Below are 19,914 nucleotides of genomic sequence, written 5' to 3' on the forward strand. Positions count from 1 at the left end.
CTGCAGTCCTGTATGCCCTTTATAAGAGGAAGGCAAGGGAACATCATCCCCAGCTGCTGGGTCCTCCCGGCCCAGCTGTGCCTTCTGTTCCCACCGCTGCTTCTATCGAGTCAGCTTCTCCTGCCCCAGTCACCCGTGATGAGGTACAACAATGGGTTAAACAGGCTCTTAAGGATAACAATAGCATGTGGTCCTGGAAGCCCCCGAACCCTTCTGAAGCCTGAAGGTGTGGGCAGGATTCCCGTGTCTATTCCATCGAGACACGGCGCACACACGGGGATCCCCGGCCCTACATACCGTTAACAATTCACTGGGGTGGGGATAATGATCGCCAATACTTGGCTTTGGTTGACACCCGTGCAGAGCACTCGGTGATTCCTGGTAACCCTGACCTCTGGAACGGACCCACATTTCGAATAGAAGGAATGGGAGGGGCGATCTCCCTGGCGAAGGAAATAAAAGTCCGTGCCACTGTGGGTGATGGCCCTTCCCCCATATAGTTACATGCATTGGTAGCTGTCACTGACGAGTGTATCCTGGGTATTAATATGTTGGCCGGTACTGCCCTTAATACTAGCCAAGGGGGGTTTGCATTCGGAATTCGGACTATTACAAAAAGATTAGTGGTGGGTCAGGCCAAGTGGGATCCCGTGGTGGTGCCACCCCCCTCAAAACCTGTATGCATTCCGCAATATCGCCTCCCTGGAGGGCAGGAGGAGATTACCGCCACCATTAATGCTTTGAAAGAAGAAGGGGTAGTGAGGCCTGCAACGTCGCCCTTCAATAGCCCTGTTTGGCCCGTCCAGAAGCCAGACAGCTACTGGAGAATGACGGTTGATTATCGTTTTTTAAATAAACATGCCCCACCACTTGCTTCGGCAGTTCCGGACATTGTTACCCTTATTGAAAACATTGCTACTGGGAACTCAGGAACATGGTATGCTGTCATTGATCTCGCTAACGCCTTCTTCAGTATTCTTATAGATGAAGTCTCACAGGATCAGTTCGCCTTTACCTGGAAGGGGCGCCAGTATACCTTCACCCGCCTCCCTCAGGGCTCCTCCCACTATTTGCCACAGTGGGAGAGTACACTCTCCCACTATTTGCCACAGCCTAATTGCCCGAGATTTGGAGGCAGTACCAGTGCCGCCCTCCCTCTCGATTCACCACTACATTGATGATGTGATGATCTAAGGCGCCACAAAAGAGATGGTATGAGAAGGTATGGAGAATGTCCAAGGTACCCTGATGCAGAGTGGGTGGGCCATTAACCCCGCCAAGATACAGGGCCCGTCCCAGATGGTTATTTTCCTTGGGATTCAGTGGCATGCTGGAGAACAGGTGGTTCCTGATAAGGTTCGCAATAAGATCACAGTCCTAGCCAGGCCTGCAAATAAAAAGGAGACTCAGCGTTTCCTGGGGTTATTGGGATACTGGCGACGTCATATTCCACACTTGGCATTGCCCGAAAGAAAACAGACTTTGTATGGGGTGACGATCAGGAGAGGGCATTCCAGTCTGCCAAGCAGGCTATTCTTCAGGCACTGCCCATCTCCCCCCGCATCCCAAATGCCCCCTCCGAATTACAGGTCTCCGTCACTGATCGGGTGGCATCCTGGAGCCTCTGGCAGAAACAAGAGGGTCGCCGAGTCCCGCTGGGATTCCGGTCACGAACTATGCCCGAGGCTGCCACTCGTTATTCTGCTTTTGAACAACAGCTACTAGCCTGTTACTGGGCCCTGCTGGAGACGGAAAGAATGACAGGCGATGAAGGTATTCAGTTGCGACCTGCGCTCCCCATAATGAACTGGGTCCTGGCTAATGATGCTAATTTAAAGATTGGACGGGCTCAGCAGTCTTCTATTGTTAAATGGAAATGGTACATTCAGAGTCGCGCCACCAGTGGGCCTGAAGGGGTGAGCCGCATACACGAACATGTGGCTGAACTTCCGTCTCTTCATGAGGACATTGAACCCGCCCTGCCCCCTCCTTTACCCCCTTCACCAGTTCAATGGGGTAAACCATATGATTCACTCACTCCAGCTGAACAAGAGGATGCCTGATTTACTGATGGTAGCAGCCGGTGGGTGCAAGGAAAGCAGAAGTGGAAGGCAGTAGCATACCACCCCAAGTCAGGAACTCACTTACCGGAGGAGGTGGATGGTGGCTCTAGCCAGTATGCTGAGTTGAAGGCGGTCACCCTACCACTAGACCCCCATGATCACCCTCTCTGCCTGTATACCGATTCCTGGGCTGTGGCCAATGGACTTGTGGTATGGATATCTGATTGGCAGCAGAATGACTGGCTGATACATCACCGTCCTGTATGGGGAAAACAATTGTGGCAGCTGTTGTGGGATGCCTCCCACCATCGGGAGATAACTGTATACCAAGTTGACGCCCATACTACTGCAATGACAAACATGGCACAACATAATGCGGTGGCAGATCAGCTTGCCACGATCAGTCGCGCCGATACTGTTCCCCTGGTTTGATGGGCGCATGAACAGAGTGGCCACCTGGGGGAGAAAGGATCAGCTATGTTTGCCCGTACGCATGCCTTACCCGTCCATCAGGATGATGTCCGCGAGGTCGTACGTACATGCCCAGCCTGCCAGCTAGTAAAGTCCCGCACCGTTCCGTCTGGTCCGCATGGCCGAATAAGTAGGGGAGCTCGCTCTGCTGCAGTCTGGCAAATTGACTATATCGGTCCCCTGCCAGAATGTATGCGTAAGCGTTATGTCCTGGTAATGGTTGACACCTTTTCGGGCTTGGTCTTTGCTTTTCCCACCAAGACAGCTGACCAAGCTAGCACTATTCAAGGACTAAACCATCTACTTTCTCGTTATGATGTACCAGAGGAAATTCAGTCTGATAATGGCTCGCACTTCTCTGGGAAGACAATCTGTGATTGGGTAAATGACAACAGTATCCTATGGGTTCATCGTATTCCTTATTACCCACAAGCTGCAGGTTTAGTTGAATGGATGAACGTCTTATTGAAGGAACAAATTCGTTTGTTAACACCACAGGGAACTCTGAAGGGATGGTACCATGTGCTGCAGCAGGCAGTCGATAATTTGAATCATCGCCCTTTAAAGGGAGGCACACCTTTCCACCGACTTCTTCACGCTTCTGTCAGTGCCTCCTTCCCCCATTCCAGAACAAGAGAATGCTGGACAAAAGGTATGGGTGGCACCACCAGTTAGTGGCCCTCCCGTAAAAGGGGAAATAGTGACACCAGCCCAGGGTAACACTCGGTGGGTTGCTATTGCGGGACAGGATGACTTGATGTGTTTAAATACTGAACGCTTACGGCGTCGTGACTGACTTGTGTCAGAATTCTTTGTTCCAGGTTCTCTGTCCTGTGTTCTTGTTGATCTGGCTTAACAGCTGCTTTGGTGCCAGCAATTGGATTTGCAATGTGGAAGACGTTCCCAAGGAATTGCCTGTGGGGGACACGGCCCAATGCGTTACACCAAAGAAGTCCTCGGTCACCCGCCTCAAGTTCAGCTTGTATAAATATGTTATTGCCGATCACGGTTCCTTTGTTTTGTTTTGTTTGTATCGACTGATGGAGTCGCCCCCTACTTCTGTGATGATCGTGCATGTATCCACTTTGCATCCTGTAATGCCTCTGCACCGTCTGTAACTAAATGGTGGGCAGATTCTGGGTCCGTGAAGGATTGGTGGCCTTCATTATCAAACATTCCTCCAAATTTGTCCGACAATTCCTTTCTTCATGTTTCCTATGCTCACCGATTGAATGTTTCTGATTGTTGGGTTTGTACTATAGGCCCTTTGCATTCCAGTTTAGGTATTCCCATGATCCCCATCCCTTTCACCCGGAAGGAGGTTGCTGCATGGAAATATTTCGATCCCTCCACAGGCAGGGTTGAAATTGATGAAACTGAGCCTGCGTCTGAGGAGGCCCAGTTTTTTAATGTACGTGACATTTTGGGTATTTTTCAAGGATGGCATATTCCGACCCCACCTTATAATATGGTACCCCCCTATTTTACCGTTTCTCAACATGTGAAGGGTTCTGTCTGCTTCCGTAAGATCCCTAACAGGTCTGCTGATGCTTTGGGATACAGCGATTGTCCAGCATATTCCTCTTTTATTTCCAAGCACCCGATGAATGGAACATATTGGGTGTGTGGGTCCCGCGCCCACGCATGGCTACCCCTTACCTGGGGTGGTTGCTGCTACCTGGCATATGCTGTGCCCTACATGCATCATATTTCCCGTTTACAGAACCATCCCTCCCTTATGCATGTGTCCCCTGTCCTGCGGCATAGGCGTGCCCTTTCAGGTGCCGAACTTTTCTTTAGCGCCCTGATCCCAGGTTACGGCGTTGTTCGCCTTTCCCGAGAGGTTCATAAATTATATAATCTAATGAGCTCTATTGCCAATGAGACATCCTTCGCCCTTTCATCTGTCAACCGGGGCCTGGATGACCTTAATCACGAGCTTTCTGCAGTTAGGACGGTGGCCTTACAGAACCGTATGGCCCTGGATTTCCTTTTAGCAAAACAAGGTGGCACATGCGCCGTTGTCGGCTCTGAATGTTGCTCATATGTCCCTGATGTATCCAGTAATGTTTCTAATATTGTTCAGCATGTTTCCAAATCTGTTTGTGAGCTTCAGTGTCTGAGTACTGTGGCCCATAAGGACAGTATGAGCTTCGGGTGGAATCCTTTCTCATGGCTGACTGCTACATTTGGGGGAGTGGGCCACAGTATCCTCCGTTGGTTGTTCGCATCATTGCTTATCTTTGTAATTGTTGTTGTTTTGATTTCTCTTTTTCGCTCCCTCTGTACTCGAATACTGGTTGGGCCTCGCAAATGATAGATTGTGACCAAGGGGTGGAATGTAATGGAGGGTTAAAACCACGTGCTCAGATGCTTCCTTGCTTATGTGAAACTGATAACACTGGGGCCACACTCAGGTCACCTTACTTTCAGAATTAGCAGATGTAATTAAACTCAGCCATGGGGATTTATCTGAAGATACACTTTGAAATGGAATTCCACTGTGAGGCCCAGGGAAAGCAGTTGTCAAATACGACACTCTGAAAATGACGTATTGGTCACAACCTGTCTTGCTCAAGAAGTTTTAATAAGTCTTTGTATCTATGAGATAAACCAGGATATCATAGCATCCTGGATCCATAATAATTAATCTTCTAAATTGTAGAATAGTATGCTCAGCTTTGATTTTGACTGACAAATGTTAAAGGGAGTGGGTGCATGATTAATTGTTTTTGGGGTATAAAAGTCTGTGGTCCTGCTGCTGAAGTTCAGACTCTCTGAGGGATGGGAACATCCCTTGTCAAGAAGGAAGAACATCTAGAGTCCGAGCAATGTCCCGGTCGGGGGAGGTGAAGGAGCTGCTACCGGCGCCCCGGCAGCCTACTACAAGTGTGCTGTCATTGCCTCGCTTCGGCAGTTGGGACCAGTCCAGGCGTTGTTAAGTATGATTTGGCAGGGCTTGCATATTGTAGTTTGAAACCTGCTTTATATTTGTAATAAACATTTGTGTAGACTGAACTGCTCTCGGTGTGTGTCTCTATTCTCTTTCGGTAGCTCAAACACTGTGACCAATCTAAAATGAACAAAGTGAGAGGTAAAAGTTTACCCAAGACAGAAGACTACACAAAAGAGTCTGGAAAAACAACCAACTGAAAAACCTCACAAAGATTAGCGTATACAGAGCCGTTGTCATACCCACACTTCAGTTCGGCTCCGAATCATGGGTCCTCTACCGGCATCACCTACAGCTCCTAGAACGCTTCCACCAGCATTGTCTCCACTCCATCCTCAACATTCATTGGAGTGACTTCATCACCAACATCGAAGTACTCGAGATGGCAGAGGCCGACAGCATCGAATCCATGCTGCTGAAGATCAAACTGCGCTGGGTAGGTCACGTCTCCAGAATGGAGGACCATCGCCTTCCCAAGATTGTGTTATATGGCGAGCTCTCCACTGGCCACCAAGACAGAGGTGCACCAAAGAAGAGGTACAAGGACTGCCTAAAGAAATCTCTTGGTGCCTGCCACATTGACCATCGCCAGTGGGCTGATATCACCTCAAACCGTGCATCTTGGCACCTCACAGTTCGGCGGGCAGCAACCTCCTTTAAAGAAGACCGCAGAGCCCACCTCACTGACAAAAGACAAAGGAGGAAAAACCCAACACCCAACCCCAACCCACCAATTTTCCCTTTCAACCGCTGCAACCATATCTGCCTGTCCCACATCGGACTTGTCAGCCACAAACGAGCCTGCAGCTGACGTGGACATTTACCCCTCCATAAATCTTCGTCCGCGAAGCCAAGCCAAAGAAAGAAGAAAAAGATATAGTGCAAATAAATGGCTTGTAAACATGTTTACCATGTCTATATATATATATATATACATATGTGTGTGTGTGTGTGTGTGTGTTTGCATGGTTTTACTCTCAGGACCAAAGAAGTCCATTTTGTCCAGTTGTTCTTTACAATTGTGTGATAATAATAAACCAACTTGAAATTATGTTCAAGATGCTATACAAAGGCAAGTTCTTCTTTTAAGAGCAATTTAGATAAGAGGGTCTCCTTTGGACTTCCTTTCACATATTGCAACTGCATATATGGATTAGACATTAAATATTGAAGAATTTGGGTACACATTGAAGTTCTACTGGCAGCACATGTTAGAATTTTGATTGAAATGTACAAAATCACTGTTACCCTCCTCTCCTTCCTCGCATCCTGGTTCTGAATGAATGTGTTTGAGGCTTACATTTATCTCAGTTCATTGGCTGATCAAATGGACATGCAGTCAGCACAGAGAGAGAAAAAAACACAACTTTTCCCTCTTGCCAAGCATCGCCAGAGGAGATTAATTGGTCTGTTTCACAGAGACCTTTCGTTGGATCTTACTGCAGGTTCCCTGCCATGTTTGCCTAATCTTCAGAAATATTCTCATCTCTATCTCATCTTTGGACCCTGAGGAGGTAGAAGACACTGATAAATTCAAATTATTTTTAACAGACCAGTTACCCTTTGCATACAAGATTGAAATAAAAGATTGATGATTACTTTCCTTCTGTGTACAACTGAGTCATTTGGAGTTTCTTCTGGATGAGAATATCACATTACTTCACATTCCATCCTCCATTATAGCAGCCATTCAAATTATTATTTTTTTTCAGTGGGAAGGGAAATTTTAGAAACTTTAAAGGTTGATCCAGCCCATCCCTTGCTCTTGAGAACCAGTCTGGATTGTGAGCTCCCTTCTCACAGGTTCTATCTTTTATCAGTGCTTGGGTGATTCAGGAGTGCAATCCCTGAGCTACAGATATGGAAGTTAGGGTTAGGCCCTGTTTGTAATAATGTAGTTTCGTGTCTTATTTTGTCCTCAGTTGTGATCAGAGTGACGTGAACTTCCTTGGTCTGATAACTCTGGTCTTCAGCCCCCTGGCATATAACAGCAAAGTCATGTGTTTTGACGTTTGCAATGAAACTTTCTTTTGGAATCTCATTTTCCTTTTATTATTGGTTTGGAAATTGTTTGAGTAGATGTGGTTCAGTCACATGCTCACACTTTGCCCTAATTAATAAGGGGCTCAACCCTTACAATATTGCTAAGGCCATATTAGTGTTGCTGCTTTTGTATTTTTTTCTCTCGATTGTTTTCGATAGGCCACATAAATTTTGAAACTGCAGCGATTCGAGATTACCACTGCTTTGTAATTGAATGACTGTGTGCAATGATGCTGAACATCTGGCAAGCTAACACCTGGATCCTGCACTGAAATTTGATATCACTTCTTGACCTCTTGGAATGCTGATTGTCAAGGTTCACCAAGTGTTCTACATTTCCCAGTTCCTCTCTGCCAGTGTAAATCTATCTTTGCTGTGTCTGTTATCTGAGTAGAGGTGATCTGGCAAAGAATTTCTGCTTTGCCAATGACTGAGGTTAACCATAGGCTATTGTAAGTTGCAGAAATGTAGTTGATTAGTTGGAAGGTCCTACTTTGAGAATGGAACCACAGCACACTGAACTCTAGAATGGAGACATGAAGTGTTTTATTGGTAGTTATCATGCTGATACTGGGTTGCCAATGTAACAGATGGTCTTAGATGCTGTTCAAGAAATGAAGAAACACAGTTGGTATTGTACTGGCCTAGTTTATAACAATCTCGTCAAGGAATGGAAAACACAAATGAGCTGGTGGAAATTCAGCAGACCGCACAGCATCCATGGAATGACAAACATTTTGGGCCTGGACCCTTTCTCAAATAGAAGCAAAAACAGGCAGGTGCGAGAATAAGGAAGGAGGGGAGGAGGGAAGGAGGAAGGGGCACCGGGAGGAGCACTGACCAACAGGTAAGAGCTCATATGTGGTTACTGGTGGGAGGGTGGAAGCTGAGGTGTGATAGGGGAAGAGGGACAAGGGTGGCTGTTTTTGCCCAAAAATGTTGCTTTAAGTCAATGGTTCTCGACCTTTTTCTTTCCACTCACATACCACTTTAAGTAATCCCTATGCCACAGGTGCTCTGTGATGAGTAAGGGGTTGCTTAAGGTGGTATGTGGGTGGAAAGAAAAAGGTTGAAAACCACTGTTTTAATGGTACCTAATTGACTCATTATGTGCACGGTTTCATAACTCCAAAGGAAATGGGGCAATGACAATTTTTCTCAAGCAAAATATTTCAGTAACAATTGGATCTAGAGCAGTGATTCTCAACCTTTCTTTCTCACTCACATACCACCTCAAGCAAACCCTTACTAATCACAGAAAACTTATGGCAAAGGAAGGAGGTATGGGAGCCTGAAGACAGACACCCAATGGTACAGAAACAGCTTCTTCCACTCCACCATCAGATTTCTGAATGGATGATAAACCACAGAAACTACTTCACGTTTTTCTCTTCTGCATTAATTATTTATTTTTTAATGGTGTATTTACAGAACTGTAATTTATAGCATTTTTTGGCGACAGTAATGCACAATAATGCTGCCACAAAGAACAAATCTTGTGACACATGTTCATCACAATAAATCTGATTCAGATTCTGGTTCACCCTTCTAAACTCTAGCAAGTACAGGCTCGGAGCAATCAAACACTTCTCATCAGTGGGATCATTCTTGTAAACCACCTCAGGACACTCACCAACACCACCATGTCCTTCCCTCGATATGGTGCCCTAGGTCTGCTCACAATACTCCAGACATTATCTGACCAATGCCTTTTAGGTCAATATTACATCCTTGCTTTTATACTCCAGTCTTCTCAAAACATAAAGAATGCTAATGTTGCATTTACCTTTCTTACTGCCAACTCAACCTGCATGTTAACCTTTAGGGTTGAGCCTATCCTCACACTCAGTGAGAGATAACTCTGTTCTGTTAATGAGGTCATTCTATTGGGGTGTTAATCCACCTCTCACATTATTGTTATGTTTGATCATACCAGAAGGACAAGGCTCCCTGCTATCTCACTCTGAAGGTGTTTAGTATATTCATGCTTTTCCATCATAGCAAGAAAGCATCTCAAGGACATGCAACCAGTGGAATGGATTTTGTTGAGGATATAATGATGAGAAAAGGCATCTACGTCTTCTATTTCCAATAGATGAAGAACAAATTATGCCCCCAATTGATTTTTTTCAGTTAATCTTATTGTTTAGAGAAGGAGGAAAAAAAAGCAAAAAGAAAATCTGTCCAGAATACCCACCCTCCACTTCTCTCTACCATCAGAGTTTGCAGAGTTTGTTGGCTAATGATGACCACACTTGTGGAAATTAAACATCTGAGTGAGTAAAATGGCCTGTAAAATGTTGTCGAAAATTCATCCACACTTAGCAGACTTGCACGCCTTGAAATGAACAATCCAGAGTGAGAATTGTAAACTGTAACATCTTGGCTTTTCAATCTGTGATTAATTTGGAAGAACTCACTGCAGATGGAAAGGTAAACAATGACTGCTTTCTTTATTGCCACACCCGACACAGGGGAAATGCTCAAATCCGCCAACAGCATCTGAAAGAGAAAAATGTGAGAATGCTTTTATAAAAAGAAAATAAACTAATATGTACAATCTTAACATGTGATCTTTGGTAAATTATTTGATTCTGGGTCCTGGATCTTTCCATGGTGAACAATTTGATTATTTCTATATTTGGCAGAAAGGGCTCAGAAGTTCAAATTCCTAGATGTCAACACCTCTGAACATCTGACCTGGGGCCTCTGTGTTGATACAATCTCAAAGAAGGTATACAAACGATTATACTTTGTGAGGATTTTCAGGAAATCTGGTTGGTCACCAAAGACTCTTGGATGTTTTTGCATGTGTTCTGTGAGGAGCATTCTGACTGGTTACATCACAGTCTGGTTTGAAGGCACCAAAGCAAAAGACAGGATAAAAGGCTAAAGAGGGTTGTAAACTTAGCCACACCTGCTCTCCATTAAGGATATCTGCAAGAGGCAGGGTCTCAAGAAAGTAATGTCTATTGTTAAGGACCCTCACCACACAGGCCATGTCTTCATTGCTACTCTCAGGAAGGAAGTACAGGAGCATGAAGATGAATACCATCAGATTTCTGAATGGAGACTGAATCACTTTATCTTCACTAATTTTTAAAAATGTAATGAATATATGAAAGAGTATATAGATATGTTTTTGGGAGATAAAGTGGGGAAGGTTTGTTAGAGTAGGTCACATACAAACACTTTAAAACAGACCTTATTTTAAATACTGTTGCTCAGCTCCATGCTAGACATGTCGGGGCCAACAGATATTGCAAAAGCTTTGGAGAGTGCCCAAGAGACTTCACTAATGGATTGTTGCTTACAAAAATGCAACAGTTTAAAGATCTTGTTAGAGCCGCAAATTATCTGGAGCTCTTCTAAGAGGGTCATGTAGTTTGGCAAGCAGAGAGAATCAAATAGGCTTTCTCTCAGAGAAACAAAAAGGAACTCTATGGTGACCTGAAAGAAAGAGGATGGCATCTGGAGAACCCTAAGGGGGCAAGTTTCTTTAGCAAGACACTAAAGTGGTTGATTAAAAAGAAATTAGTTGTGGATGTCCAGCAAACAACAAATCTCTCTCTGAGAAACAACAAGAACCTTCCTGAGTGGTAACCATTTACCTTTCAAGCACCAAAGCCTGGTGAACTTTATAAATGTTAAATTCTGTGCACAGTATAAGAATTGCCTGCAACCAGTGAACTTGGAGGAATGAAAAGTGAGATTGGACTGTGAACCCAAGAACTTTTCTGAACTTACACATTATATCCATGTGCGCTTAGAATTAGAAGAGGGTTAGTTTGGGTTATTTAAGTCGATAGAGATAAGATAAAGTGTGATTCTGTTTTCCTGTTTAAAGATGATTAAAATTAACTTTTGTTTAAGAAAGCATTTGTCTTGGTGAATATCTATTGCTGCTGGGTTTTGAGGTCCTCTGGGCTCGTAACAAATAGCAATTTTACGCCTGTAATGCAGCCGCATAACAATGAATTTTGTGACATGCTAATAACAATAAATTCTGATTCTAACTGTTGATTCTAATTGAAGCATCTTCCCTATACTGAGGTTACTTTGCTTCCACTCTGGTGTGGTGGGGTCTCAGGTAGCTGATGAGGCTAATATTGAAACTACAGACTCCATCACTGGTGTACCAAGAGATGCTTGATGAGATAGACCTGAGATGGTGCAATCATTCTGCTAATTACTCTGGCCTTCTTTGGAAACATGACCACAAGGCTTTTTATGCCATTTTGAATGGACTTTCAGTCATGCCCTGGCTATTCCTAGCAGTTGGGTGGGTATGTTGGAGTCCTTCAAGAAGGCTTTGAACACTGGTTGAGTTTGTTTTTTCTATCCGGATGACAGAGCTGGGAATGGAGTATCTGATTTAAGAATTGATGTCAGTCAAAAGAATAATGCAGCATAAACAAGGACATCAGTACTGATGATGGGAGAGAATACTGACATCTAGTTGTTTTCACTTTCAGGGACTGTGGCATTGATATTTTGAGTTGCTTGCTTTGGGTAGTCCAGGTATCAGAAGCTTACAGTTTATGCTCGATTTGAGATCCTGAACTACAAACATCCTTTATCTTGATTAACCATAGGCTGCTTGAGGGAGATAATTAAATCATTAATGTCATCTCTGAGAGATAGCTCCAGAGTTTTGGGAAGGGATTATGTTTGTCAGAGGTTTGCAATAAACCATTGTTGCCACATGTCACTGAACTGCAGAAGGGGCAGCTTGGTCGTGCAGATGGTCCATTTGCTTGTGTGTTTCAGTGATTGAGTCACAAAGTCTTGGAGCTTGATCCCTTGCTCTGTACAAATGACTGAACACTGAAATTCAACAATTCAGTTGACCATGGTTTTGGCATGTGGAATTGTACACTAGAATAATTGTCAGTTTTCATGAGGATAGAAGCCCCGGCTTTAATAATGTAGATCTGTATTCCATGAGCTGCTTTTCATTTATTTTATTTTTCTTTATTTTGCCTTGGTCATGTAGATGTTGATCATGATCTCACATAGAATGTCTGATAGATGTATGAACATAGGATTTACATCTGGCAGTGCTAAATGTAAAACTTGTCGTGCACATTAATTGTTACCTGATTTATTAACAACCCTTTAAGGGTGGGTCATATTGCATGACTAATATCTCTTGGCAGTACATAAAAGCTGACAATGTTCCAAAGACTGTGAAAAGCCTTTCAACACAAGCACGCACTTTGTGTAAACTTGTATGTCAACATATAGGTCTGCATGCTTTGCATAGAACTTCGTCAGAAGTTACTGAGAACAAATAGATTACGCTGATGTACTTCCAAGCATTGAAAATGTAGATCCGGGGTGGGGGGTGGGGGGGTGGGGGGGAGAGAGAAAAAAGTATTGATTCTGTGATTTTTTTTGGGCATGACTAGTTCCTCTCAGTGTTCAGAGAAAGTTCTCCCCTTGTGTGGATGATTGGAATTTGATTCGGGGATGTACAAAAATGAACTAGGTTATAAAATCTCCCTGACTTCTCATTATTAAACAATAGTCTGTTATTGACCCTCGCAGTTTGTAGAGCACCAAAGATATGGTCAAACTTGGGAATGTTGGCTTTTGCATTGGTAGAACTAACAAATTCTACAGTGGGCAATCTATCATAGCCATTAATAGTTAGAAGCAACTGATCAGTGGAGTGTTGATTTGTAAACTCAGTAGTGGGGAAACTCAAACATTCAGATTAGTTATTGCAGGCTTGATATGGTTTGACTTTTGATGATATGTTCAGCCTTGCGGTTGTATCTTCTTTTAAAACTAGCTTCAATGTTATGATTCCTTGGGCAACCTTTTGAGCATGTTATGTTGGTGACTGCTGAATCACAACGTGATTACCACGTAGCACAAGACCTGAGGAGGGTAAAATCATGTTCAGCGCAAAATTTGTGTTGATCTCACAGTGTGTAATGTCACGAGAGGGAAACATCTCGAAGCCTGTGTCCCCAATTTTATGATGGATTGTTGTCACACGCAAAGATAGAGAAACACTGTTTCTCTTTTTAGTTTTGATTCCATTCTGTACCATTGTTTGCGAGCACTGCTGCATGAATATTTCTGATGCAAAGTCCGCACAAGAGGCTTTAATTAACTTTGACATACACTCCTGGATCCATGTGTCTGAACTGCTCCCAAAGGGGTCTGCTCAATTCTTTCTGTTGACAGCAGGCAGGTGGGATCAGCCTCCCAGGTTGCCTACCTGCACGTACAGTAGCTGCCCCCTGAAGTAGGCTGGTAGGAGTGCGGCCAGTGTCGTGGTTGTACCATCATAGTGTTAAACACTCCCTTTATGCTCACATAACGTACATGCTGTTTTATGAGCATCTCTTCACACTTAGTGGGGTTGGTTAGGGGCATTTTGTATGTGGTATCTACAATACGGAGAACTACATCTCAGCCAAGTATCACGATCATCTAAAAGTGCAGAGTGTATCAGATTAACAATTCTAGATTTGAAAGGTATTTTCAGCCTAAACGTTCTCTGGACTATATCAAAGGTAGCACACCAATGGAAAGAAATAGCCTGGCCTTTTCTGATGAAGGCAGTTGATGGTTGGTCTGCTCAACATATTGCACTTGTATTAACTCGAACATTCTTCACAAATTGCACGTTCAGGTTTTACCGATGACTCAGCTTTCCAATGATTGCAATGGTTGAAAGGGGGAAAGCTTAAAGGGAACGTCTTTGCACAGAGAGTGGTGGGAATGTGGAATGAGCTGCCAGTTAAATTGGTAAATATAGGCTCAAGTTTGACATTTGAAAAAAATGTGGACAGGGAGACAGATGGGACACGAATGGAAGAATATTGTCAAGGCGCAGTTCAGTAGGACAACATAAAAATAATTTGGCACAGACTAGAAGGGCCTGTTTCTGTCCTGTAATCAGAATTATTGTGGATCTCTGCATTGGCTTCAACATTTGTCTTGTGCTTTGTTGAGTTCCATTGTGTTGAGTTGGCTGTAAGACAAATTTTAACAAAGTGTATTTTTCATTTCCCTTCCATTGCCTCCTTTTAGAGACCTTCTTCTTTCCTGAGATAGATGTCTCCATTGTAATAAATACTGCTGGAGTCTTTGCTCATCACATTGTTTTTTTGGCAACTGTTTTCTGTTGATGGGCTTGAGTGTACAGCTTTGACATGCTGTTTGTTTTCTCCTCATCGGTATGTTGGTCTTTTTACACCAATTCTCCATTCTGTGAAAGTTACAATAATCTTGCTCACTGAAGCCTTATATCCTGTATATCCTTGGTATCCTTATCAAAGGCTTTCTTTTACCTTTTTCAATCTCTTTTATTGTTTTTTTATGATAAATAAAGCACAAAGAAGAAAAGTGAATGAAACTGAAAATACAATATCACATATGTATATGATATATCAAGATGAAATTTCAAACAGTATAATCTCAGTCCCCCTCCACTGCACTGGATGAAGACAGGAAATATCTATCTATCTACTATCTATCTATTTCAGCTACTTTGATGTGCATCCTTCAATCATTTCCATTTCCAGCTCTTGCTCAAAAGAAAATATTCATGTTGTGTGATGAGTTGTCTTGGATGCAACATTGACCAAATATTCATTTGATTCTTCCTTGTTCAGTGGAATACAAATGTCTCTTCACTACATTTTGCTTAGAAGTGTGAAGTCAATGCAACATTTTTCCTCTGTAGGAAAATCATAAAATGTCTCACCATCATTTATCCCCCCCTTATCTCCCTATGATTGACTTTTGAAATCTCCAAAGCTATTTTCCACATGAGACAGGAGTGACGATTCCTTAGAATGCAGAACATATGGTATGATTTTCTTCCTTGTAATAGCATGTCAATACAGCAGAGATCAGGGAAAGTATGGAATCCATCAGTTTGCTAGAAGTAATTTGCTGAGATTGGTTAGCTTGCACATTAATAGGTTCAATGTGAGATTTTTTTAAATGTTCTTGGCAGCTCAGATTCCAACTCAGCAACAGATGCAGCTGTAAGAATCCCACACATTGGATAAAAAGTCAGGAACTACTGTTCATATTGGTTAGCAAGAATGCACAACAATATGTTCAAACTAATAGTGACAACCTACACAAATCCTTTACAAGTGTAGATGGATTAGCTGTTATATTTGTGACTAATTATACCATGGGAACCAGGTATTGGAACTGGGATTAAAATGGTGTTGAGGGCAAGAAGGGCTCGTGAAGGGCCTCAGGCACTGAAGGCTTCCTGATATTATTGGATCTAGAGCTTGGGTTGCCAATGGATAGAACTGGTCAGTGTGGCTATAGAGACTGTGGGAGCACTGGTGGTGAATCCATGAGCACTCGCTGGCACTGAAGGGACTCTTTTTCACTTCTCTTCCTCTAGTATTGTAGGGGTAATGGGCAATACTAATGACCACTTTTTGTCTGCCTTATGGCAGACTAAAGGAAATTTAGTATTTCACTATATGACAATAGAAGATCTTGCACCTTGACTCACTGTGGAGTATGATTCCAAAGTTGTAGCTTATTTTGTGATGTCTGAGATATTGAGCATGTTCAGATCTGTTCATTTCAGTGACATTCACATCAACAGTCATGGAAGTGCTTTTAAAGGCTGGTGCTGAAGAATATCAGTTCCTGTTTGAGTGGCGACATGGACCTGTTCCTCAGATCCACAGCAGATGCCATCTCACTGGCTCCACACAAATCCCTGGAAAATAAAAATGCAGACATCAGGATGCTCTTTATCAACTACAGTTTGGCGCTCAGTACTGTCATCATCTCAAAATAGTTCAGCAAACTCCAAGTCCTGGGACTTGATCTTCCCCTGTGGAATTGGATCCTGGATTTCCTCCCCTCCAGACCAGAATTAGAAAGGATTGTTAAGAATATCTCCTCTGCAGTCTCCACCAGTACTGGAGCACCACATGGCTGCATTTTTAGCCCACTGCTCTATTTGCTACTCGCCAATAACTGAATGGCTTGGTATGACAATAACGCCATCTTCATTTTCACTGATGATACCGTGGAAGTGAGTTGTATAAAAAGGGATAATGATTCAGCACAAACGAGGGAGATTGAAAACCTGGCAGAATGGTGCACCAGGAACAACATCTCACTCAATGTCATCAAATCCAGGAAGCTGATTGTTGACTTCAGGATGGGAAAACCAGAGGTTTACGATCCAGTGATCATTGGGGGATTAGAGGTCGAGAAGGTGACCAAATGTAAGTTCTTGGAAATCATTATCTCGGATGATTTTCCTGGACCCAACACACCAATGGCATCATGAAGAAAGCACATCAAAACCTCTACTTCCTCAGGAATTACCCTGACAAATTTCTACAGCTGTGTGGTGGAAAGTGTGCTGACCGGCTGCATCAGGTTTTAGTATGGATCACCAATAATCCTGAGTGTAAGCCCCTGCCAAAGGTAATGGACACAGCCCAAGACATCACAGGCAAAACCCTCCGCGCCATTGAAAAGATCTGCAGCGAACACTGCTGTTGGAGAGCAGCGGCAATCAAGGGTCCACACCACTCAGCACACGCTCTGTTCTCACAGCTAACATCTGGTTAGAGGTATAGGTGCCACAAGACTCACACCACCATGTTCAGGATCAGCTTCCCCTCCACCATCAGGCTCCTTAACCAAAAACTCAAGGACTAATTTCACTTTTGCACTTTATTGATTATTTTTCTCTGTATTGCAGAGTCAGGTTGTTTACCTTTCTTTATTCTGTTTACGTGTGTACATTGAGTACAGATTTTTTGCATTACCAAGATGTAATTCTGCCTCATCCTCAGGAAAAAGAATCTCAGGGTTATATGAGATGTCATGTATGCATACTGACAATAAATCTGAAATCTTTATTAAGGTGACAACACGGATATCTTAAAAGGGAAATGTGCAAACAATAACATGTCGTGCATGAATGTCAAAGTTATAATTAAAAAAAAAACCCAGAAAATATTGGAAAACTGTGATAGGTCAGTCTGCATTAGTAGGAAGTAATCTTACAGTCTCAAGACCCTTTGTTGGAACTGGGAGAGATGAAAATACAGTTTAGTTTTCAGTACCAGAGAAGGTGGGGAGAGATGGGTGAAAAAAAGGGGATTTCTGCTAGTTGTCCATTCGTTTCAATTTGATTCAGTTTCTCTCTTCCATTCATATCTTAATCTGTTGAACATGGCACATCGCCATGCTTTTGGAAGCACATGATACTGACAAAGAAAAATCATCTGCTTCAAATTGTGACAGTAGCCAGTTTGGCCTCACTGTGTCAGATGTCCATCCTCTTACCTTCCCATCTCATTCCTATTTTCTATTTGACTGAAAAAGCACTTCTTTTCCTCTTGTCCATTCCAAGTAACATTAAACACCTCAGGTCTTACCTTGTTGCTGCTATAATTTACTTGGTATACATACAATTTAAAGACTGCACTCACTCGTTCTTCAGTACAAAATGGAGACGACTCTATTTATTCCTCTCAGTCACAACAGTGAATGCTTCATCCCACAAAACACTACCTAGCCAAACCCCTCTGATTTTTTCCATTGACACTCTGCCACATGGGCGATCTCGACACTGTCAATATCCTCCTCCTGCATTTAAGATTGATCACAGTGTATGCACTCTTCTTCTCTGTCCCGCACATGCATGTGAGTACTCCCATGAGCCACCTTGGTTACGTCATGGGGGCGACCAGCACCACTCCAGATGTAGGTAAGTATAATACCGCGACAGCTCCCACCATACACTCAGCCACTGAGCAATGCAAAGAAGTGACTGATTGGATCTGTCCTGCTCTTGTAATGGTCTGTTGTGCCCGACATTGCACGATAATGTAAGGCGGGAGATAATGTATGGTCCTCCTGGCAGGGGTGCGACTGTTCCTTCAGTGTTGGCATCGGTGCAGAACATCAATATACATCGGTTTCAATCTGTAAATAGAGAAAGTGTCAGCTTTCCCATTTCTGTGAATTACAAAAGTCATCAGCTGGCATAATAAGACTTCAAAAGGTCTGTCCTAAACAGGCTGAAGTTGTCTGTGAATAGTGTCATGTCGAAGGAGCAAGTGCGTGCAGTGTTGTAAATCATCCGGCACAGGCTTTGCAGGTGATGCATGTCACACAGGTGTTGGTCTGATCAACTGCCTGCTTTCCTGAAGTCGGTTGACGTAACTCGCTGTTCCTGGATGCAGATTCACAAACTCACCGAGCAAAGTCAGCATGGTGTCATATAACATTTTTGCTGCTGAACTTCCAAGATCCACTTTTACAACAGGAGAACTGTGGGCAAAAGTTTGCTTCACATAGATGAATTTCCACCTTCTTTCAATGCTGCTTTCAACTGGCAGTGTAAACTTTCAATGAGGCTATTAGCTTGTGGATGGTAAGCAGTCTTTAAATTGTTGGTATACCAAGTAAATTATAGCAGCAACAAGGTAAGACCTGAGGTGTTTAATGTTACTTGGAATGGACAAGAGGAAAAAAAGTGCTTTTTCAGTCAAATAGAAAGTAGGAATGAGATGGGAAGGTAAGAGGATGGTGCCCAACAGATCAGTAAGAGCTCATAACACACCAATCAAACTGAGACCCTCAGTCCATTGTAATCATGCCCAGAACACTGAAGAATGATCCACAATAACTTGAGTGATCATCTCTACAAAGATGTCAGTGAGAGGAATGGCCTCCTGCCACCTGGTAGTCTGATCTTCATATATGAGCAGATTATATCCTTTGGATGGTGGAAGTGGCCCTACCAAATCTAGGTGCATGAGCTGGAAATGAGAATTCGGAACAGCAAAAATCTCCCTGCCTGGATTTCATGTATCTGGAGACTTGAGAGAATTGACATGACAGGCAGGTCCTTGCCCACAGTCCAACATCCCATTTAATGTGAGACCAGGTTAAACATTCCATAATCAGTTTGTCTCATCATGGTAGAAGAGTATTGATCAAAGTATGAGTGCATATGTATGTATGTGTGTGTCACAAAACCAGTGTTCCACCTGTTTCATCCAGGCTCACCTCCTGTAGATGAAGACCCATGTTGACCTAATGATACAGGATGAGATTGGGATTCGTATGTTGGCACAAGCCACGGCAGTGAACTCTAGGGTAGTCATGATGTGTACAACCTCAATGTCGCACCTGGACTGGGTGCTGGCCATGCCATTTGCTTTCCCTCATCTGAGAAAGGTGGCAATATGAAGTCCAAGTGCCAAATTTCCTGTGCTTGTATGCACAGTATGCCTAAGAGGCTGGTGGTCAGTACAAATGGTGAAAACTCCAACCTTCCAACAAAAAAAAAAACAAAAATGCTTCACTGCGAGATGGATGGGTAGGACTTCTCACCCGAACACATTATAT

This window comes from Narcine bancroftii, chromosome 2 (assembly GCF_036971445.1).
Source record: "Narcine bancroftii isolate sNarBan1 chromosome 2, sNarBan1.hap1, whole genome shotgun sequence".
In the NCBI taxonomy this organism is placed as follows: Eukaryota; Metazoa; Chordata; class Chondrichthyes; order Torpediniformes; family Narcinidae; genus Narcine; species Narcine bancroftii.